The following is a 7,045-nucleotide window of genomic DNA, read 5'->3' as shown; positions in this document are numbered from 1 at the left end:
TGTAGTGATACTGGGATTTTTGCTTCTTACCACATGAGGTCTTCAACACAGGAATTCTATGCATGCTAGTAATTTAATGTTTTATCTAATAAGCAAATGTGAAACAAGTTCTACTGGTTTTGGATTATTAAATCTTGAGATCGGTTCTAACATTTACTAAAAAGTAACACAGATAGTATTTTTCACTGTGAAACACTAGAAACATGCAGATTTTGTGTAAAATGATGCAAGGCGGGTATTCACTTAAATAATTATGTACTTGTATTTAGTTTGTGTGTATATTTGCTTTTATATTAAAAATAAACTTTCCACTCCTCTTTCTTCGCTGTGTTATCGTTTGCTTTCTTATCGTTGCCCCCCCCCTAAAAAGAACCGTGAGAAATTCTGCTCTATTTGAGGTAGCTGTTTGCTATAATGCACCGTCTCTGAAGAGGAGACAGAGGAAAGACACAGTGCACAAAGAGTCAGGTGCACAGGCCATACCTGTTTGTGGAGGTGAAGGACATCAAGACATTTCACAAAGCACGTTTTCAGTCATTCAAAGAAGAAAAAGTCTGGTAGGAATCTGGTATGAAGAAGAGTTGAAAATATGTACCCTGGTAAGTTGATAGCCAAATTATTGTTTGTTCCATGTTGGCTACATAAAAGATGTAAAGCAAATACAGTTTGCAAAGAATTTGCGTTCTGTCTCAGTGTGCTGCTTGTTACCAGAGGGTATTTTGCAGCTTGGAGTTGGTCTTTGATCAGCAGGGAGAAGTTTTCAGGACACCTAATAGCAGCCTTCCAACATGTAGGAGGTTATCAAGAAAAATTAAGCTGAGCTGTTCGGAAGTACATGATGGGAGGATGACAGTAGGCACAAGTGGAAATTAGAGAAGTTCTGACTGGATATAAGGAGAAACCTATTCACCATGAGGACAGTCGAGCAGTGGAGCAGGTTGCCTGGAGAGGCTGCAGTCAGCCTCCTTGGAGGCTTTCGAGACCTGACTTGCTGCCGCTACACTGCTGTTTTGGTAGCACACCATACCAGTACTCCCACACTGGTAAAGTGATTCTGTTGTAGGTGTTGCTTAAATTGGTCCCTCCCTTACCTAGTTCATCAGTTGTTTATTGTAAGTTTGTCTGTTATGTATCAGTTCAACTTTATCGTATTTGGGCATAGTGTCCACTCTCTATAATGTTACTGGTTATCTAGCAAGTATGTGTGTTTTGCCTTGTTTTCTACAGCATCAACTTACAATTACATCTTTCAGAGATAAGTTCAGTTTTATTTTTATGTATTTTAAATAGCGTACTCCATGTGAGACATTTTCTAGCATTTTATAGGATTTAAAAAAAAAAATTTCCAATTTATGAGCATTTATATTATGATTGTTGCTACATTCACCATCATATTTGCTCAGCTGCAGTTTTACACTGGTCACCTTTGAAGGCTTAGGCGTCGCAGATGATATTAGGTTTTATTGCATTTGGCTTCTGACCTTATCCAAACAACACAGTACACCGATGTGTTGAAAGTAGGAGCACTTTCTTTAAATGCACCTGACATCCATTGGATAGACTTTTAAATAAATCTAAAGCATTAATACTGTTGTTACTAGCTATTTTCTCCTTCACAACAAGGTCTTTATAGACATATGTATACTGGATTTTGAGGGCCTTCATGTGACTGCTGTTAGATTGGGCTGTTTCTGTACATAAAGCAGGTCTCCAAGCATGGCCTTGGGACACCTTCTAGTGTGAGAGCACAGGTCTGTATGGTACTAAATAACTGATCAAATAGGTTTTGGAATATAAGCAGTTACAAGTTAGGCAAGGCATTGCTAAGCGACTTCAAAACTCATTTCAATCCTACTTTTCCCATTCTAGTATTCCAGTTTTCAAAAAAAAGTAATGCTCTTACATGTACTTGGAACATTCCCTTAAAATTTGGAGACTGCTCAGCCGGCTTGCTGCAAAACTTTCACATTACCTCTAGATAAACATTACTAAACTCAGCATGGGGCTTTGCTTTACTCAGCTAGAAAACATTGTGAATACCTTGCTGTTGACATGAAAATCATTGAGCTGGAAATAACCATTTGTCCATTTCTGTAGGTGCTTTAGATTGCTACGATAAAGGTGATAAAGGTGAAATCAAACGTAAAGTTACACTTTCAGGAGCAAGTACTGCAGGGCTCAGCCTGCCGAGTGGTGTACAGTGTTTTTGAAAGCTGTGAACTCTTTAGGAGAGGTAATGATAGCTTCATGCACACAATGATGGCTTAAAAAAAGATGGGGCTGAACAAAGAAATGCTAAGTAGCAGTAATGCAGCTGTGTTACTACTTTATATGGTATTGATGCTGTAACTATGCTATCACGTTAGCTTCTAGCATCCAAGCGTTCTGCTTTCTAATTGCTGTCAGTGAGAAGGAATGGTTCCAGAAAAAAAACTTACAACAAACAAAAAAACCCAACCCACCACCAAACCACACTGCTTTGTAGTGAAAAACAGATAAAACAAAACAAAAGCTTCTCGATCCCTCTTTGCTATTCAGGAGAAGAGTTGAGGCTAGCCAAAGTTTGTACGTGGAAATAAGACTTCTGATACCATAAGGATATTTAACACATAAAGGCACATAATAATCCAAAGGCTGAAGCCTGAAGCTAGATAAATTGGGAAAAACAAGGAACATGGAAAAAAATCACACGAATATGGTTACATGTTCAAATATTAGCCTAGGTATGTGGTGTAATTTTTATAATTTCATGTATTTAAAGCTAGATCATGTGTTTTTCAAAAAGAGGAGGTATAGCTCTTCTATAAATTAAGATTTTGTCAGAAATTACTGAATATCATTTTACAGTCTATATTATGAAAGAAATTAGGCAAAATAGTTGAGACAGCTATTATAACATCGGAAAGGTTGAGAGGCTGCAAAGACAGGACCCTCTGCTCTCTCCTGAGGGAGAACAGAATATTCTCTGGAAGTAGTTTAGTGTGTTCAGATGGAAAATGTCTCCTCTGGACATGGTCCTGGGCAACTGGCTCTAGGCAGCCCTGCTTGAGCAGAGGGGTCAGACCTGATGGTGTCCAGAAGTCCCTTCCAACCTCAACCGTTCTATGAGAAACTTCAACAGTATCCGGCTGGGACAAGGAGAGAAAAACAAGCAAGAAGCATGAAGCTATACTAAAGAAAGGCTTCTTGCAGCAAAGACAAGATCATAGCCCAAGTCTCGGTGATGACAGTTAAGAAAAGACTTTTTGAGAGACCTGGTGGACTCTGGAACATAAGTAACAACTGAAAGCTGCAAGATTTTCAGGAGAACGGGATGGAAAGACTTATCCTGCAAAGGTACAGTGGACGGTGAGTAGATATGTTTTAAAACCTCTTTATTTAAGCTGTTGCACCTAATAGAGATGAGCTACTGCTGTTTAAAGAGTTAGTTTGTTAAAGCATCTATAAAGTCTACTTTTAGATATGAGAAATCTTTTAATTTGATAAATTCCAGAATAATGTGCAGATAGCTCCACTTCAAGAACTTGGCCGACATGCAGTCATGCAAGTGCAGAGATCATGGCCTTGAAAACACAGTGACAATAACAAAGCCTCATTCGAAGTGTGCTGAAAAAGTTGGCAAGGGTTTCCTCTCGTTAATTCGTTTTTTCATGTCATTTAGCTATTTTTCTGTTACAGCTGGGAAAAGGTGACATTTAATCTGTAGGTAGCTGGCTAGATCACCGGTGGTCTGTCTGGACGTCCCAGATCAGGAACTCCAGCAACCACTGCAGGAGAGGAAAAGAAGGAATCCACACACAATGAGACCTGGAAAGGGATGAGAAAGCAAAACAGAAGGAAGAACCTCAACCATAGTGAAAAAAAATACTGTATTAACTGCAGCATACCATTATGGACTCTATAACAATCCAGAGGAGGAGCTAGCGACATCTCAGCTTCTAAATACTATTTTTTCCAGTCTCTGGTTCACAAAGTTTTGTCATCTTTGTTATTGTTCAAGTTACGCTGTTACCACTAAACACAGCACAACCTAGGATCCACAAAAGCCTTTCTGGCAAGCACTATAATTCTGGTATATTTATTTCTGAATTTCTCTGAGGATGACAGGAAGCGTTGGTAATACTTTCTGTTTAGAGTGAAATCCTGGCTTGACTGAAGTCTCCAATACTCCTAGCTCACAGCAACTAAAGAGAGGTTATAGAAACCAGGTGTGAAATTCTGGCCCAGATGCCGTTTATAGCAAAGCATACACTGACTTCAGTGAAGCCAAAATTTCAGTCTAAATAAAATTACTTACCAACACTTCCTGTGATCTGCAGAAAGACAGAAGCATTTTACTTGCACTAGCTTTCTAGTCCGCTGTCGTTTATTCATTCAAGTGGGAGCCTAAAGCAGAGTAAGATAGTAGTGGTCTCCCATGGGCAACAGGAGAGAGAAGAAAATGCTAAGAAAGCAAATCTGAAAGCAGAGGGCAAAGTCATTAATGGAACTGGTGTCAGTCCTGTAGAAGAAAGTTTATTTCAGGAGAGACAGTAAGAAAAGAATCACAGAATCACAGAATGGTATGGGTTGGAAGGGACCTCTGTGGGTCATCTAGTCCAACCCTCCTGCTGAAGCAGGGTCACCTACAGCAGGCTGCACAGGACCTTGTCCAGGCGGGTCTTGAATATCTCCAGAGAAGGAGACTCCACAGCCTCCTTGGGCAGCCTGTTCCACTGCTCCGTCACCCTCAGAGGGAAGAAGTTCTTCCTCATGTTCAGACAGAACTTCCCATGCTTCAAAATTCATTTTTAGATAAGGTTTACTGAAGGTGTTTGAAAATGTTTCAGCTGAAGTTAACCATAGTGACTTCTTTTTGTTTTCAGTGTTACTTAAATAGAAATGAAGTTGATGAAGCTATTTTCAGGGAGGTTTCTCATTGTATTGTTTTAACAGTGAAGCGTGTTTCTTTTGTTTTCCACCTGTGTTGTGTTCTTGTGCTTAATGTCAATAGGTTTTCAGTACCTCATTGTTAAAGGCACTTCTCAACTGTCTTACAGTTATGAAGACACTTTAATAACTGCATTAACTTCAGAGGAAAGAAGATAAATACTACTGAAATATGAGGGGGGGGGGAAATTGTGGCTTGATTATGTATGTTTTACGCACCAAAAGCATACTCCTTGGCTACATCAGAAAAGGGAGATCAAATCCTTAATTGACTCTGATGTATAGTCTTTGTTTAATGTCTATGCCCACTTACACATGTGGAATGAACTGTGTAATGACATTTCACCATTATCTCAACTTATCATTAAATGGGAAAACGTACAGGACTCTAAAATTGGTAATATCTAAAAAAGAAATGTTGCTTGATAATGTACGCTGAAAGAGATTAAGTGAATCTGCTTTCATCAAGATTACCTTGTGATTCTTTAACAAAGAGATGAAAAGGAATCCAGCCATTTGGCTACTCTGTGTCAAAGGATATCCTAGTATTTCAATTTTAGCTTCTGTTTCTTTCATTTTATCTTACTGCCTCAGGTCCTGAGTGTCATACTGATAAATAGTTCAAAGACAGAGTACAGGTAAATCACTAAATTATTTTTGTGTTTTATTTTTTAGATATCTTACCTCACATAGGTAAGCAGTGATGGCCTCCCACGGGCTAAATGTCAAAGAATCTTTCCTGTCTCCTGCCTCTTTTCCTTGTCTGGGTTTCCTTGCCTTGTCTCTCCAGTCCAGAGACAAACTGTCACCATGCAAGCAAGGCAAAGGATTGGGGAGGTTGGTGGGACAATGTGTTTGAACTCAACATAATGGCAATGGCATAGACTGAGAAGTATATAGAACTGCTGAACCAACATACGATATGAGGAAAATATAGCGAGGTGGGGATCTGAGCAGTTATGACTCCCTGTCTTTGCTGCTTGAGACCATGTAGAATGTAATTGGAGAAATTTCTTCTACAAATTTTAAAATTTAACTTTAATATTCTGATAAAATTGCAGGAGTGGAAGGCATCCACTGAAAATACTACCTAAAATTTTATCGTCTCTTCGGTGATAAAATTAGATTGTGTTTAAAAAGGATATGCACACTTTTACTGTAGGCCAAAGTAAGTTTGTGTTAATAAAACTGTTAAGGACAGCTACTCTGAATGTAAATGGAAGGGGTTTACATGGATGTAACTGAAAATTCTTATTCAATCATGTCTGCTATAGGCAATGCTAGTGGAATATTCATTTAAGTATTCTGTACATAGAATTTGACTCATTTAAAGTGTAGACTCACATTGGTTTAAGCCAGTCCAATTTACTTTGTGAACTATTTACATAATTGTAAAAATGTGTTGTAGTAGTGTAGGTCATTTTTGCAGTTAATTTTTAGCCATAAAAAGAATATAAATATATCTAAGTATATAAGACTACCTTATCTAAAGGTATCTAAAAGCTGTACTGGTCCTACTAAACAAGTTTAAATAAACTTGTTGGATGTCCATAGATTCCATAAAAACTTTAACCAAGCACGGATTCAGTTCAGAAACTTAGCTGTCAGGTTGGAGTTAGTAATGTTGTCACTCTGAAATCAAGGAAGAGAGACAGTCGCAGAGAACAGTTAATCCCAAATCTGGATTTCCCAAGGGAAATGACACCCTTAATTTAGACATCTCAGGTGCCTCACGTAACATGATTTGCATTCATTTTTCTGCACACTTGCTGTTTGGTTACATCTGCAGACAGGAACATAACTCAGTTCCGTGATTTCCTTGGCCTAAAATAACTGATACTGCTTAAACCTGGATTTAAACTCGTGTTTAAAATGCTTTTTGGATTATGAACTCTGTGGTCTTCACACTGCAGATGCACGCCAAATCAAGCAAGTATGTGTAGTCCTTTGTCCTCCCATAGCTGCAGAAGTGTGCTTGGACGCAGACAGCTTCTTCCCCGTGCGCTGGGAACATCCCTCCAGCGGCTGGTCATGCTGTACCACAGGCAGCCGTGGGATACACTCAGGCGTCCCACTGATTTATGTAGTAAAGCTCAGAACTAGGGAGGACTCCGAA

Source organism: Opisthocomus hoazin, chromosome 2, assembly GCF_030867145.1.
Source record: "Opisthocomus hoazin isolate bOpiHoa1 chromosome 2, bOpiHoa1.hap1, whole genome shotgun sequence".
Classification (NCBI taxonomy): domain Eukaryota; kingdom Metazoa; phylum Chordata; class Aves; order Opisthocomiformes; family Opisthocomidae; genus Opisthocomus; species Opisthocomus hoazin.
The sequence above is the reverse complement of the archived record's forward strand: the minus strand, read 5'-3'. Positions refer to the sequence as shown.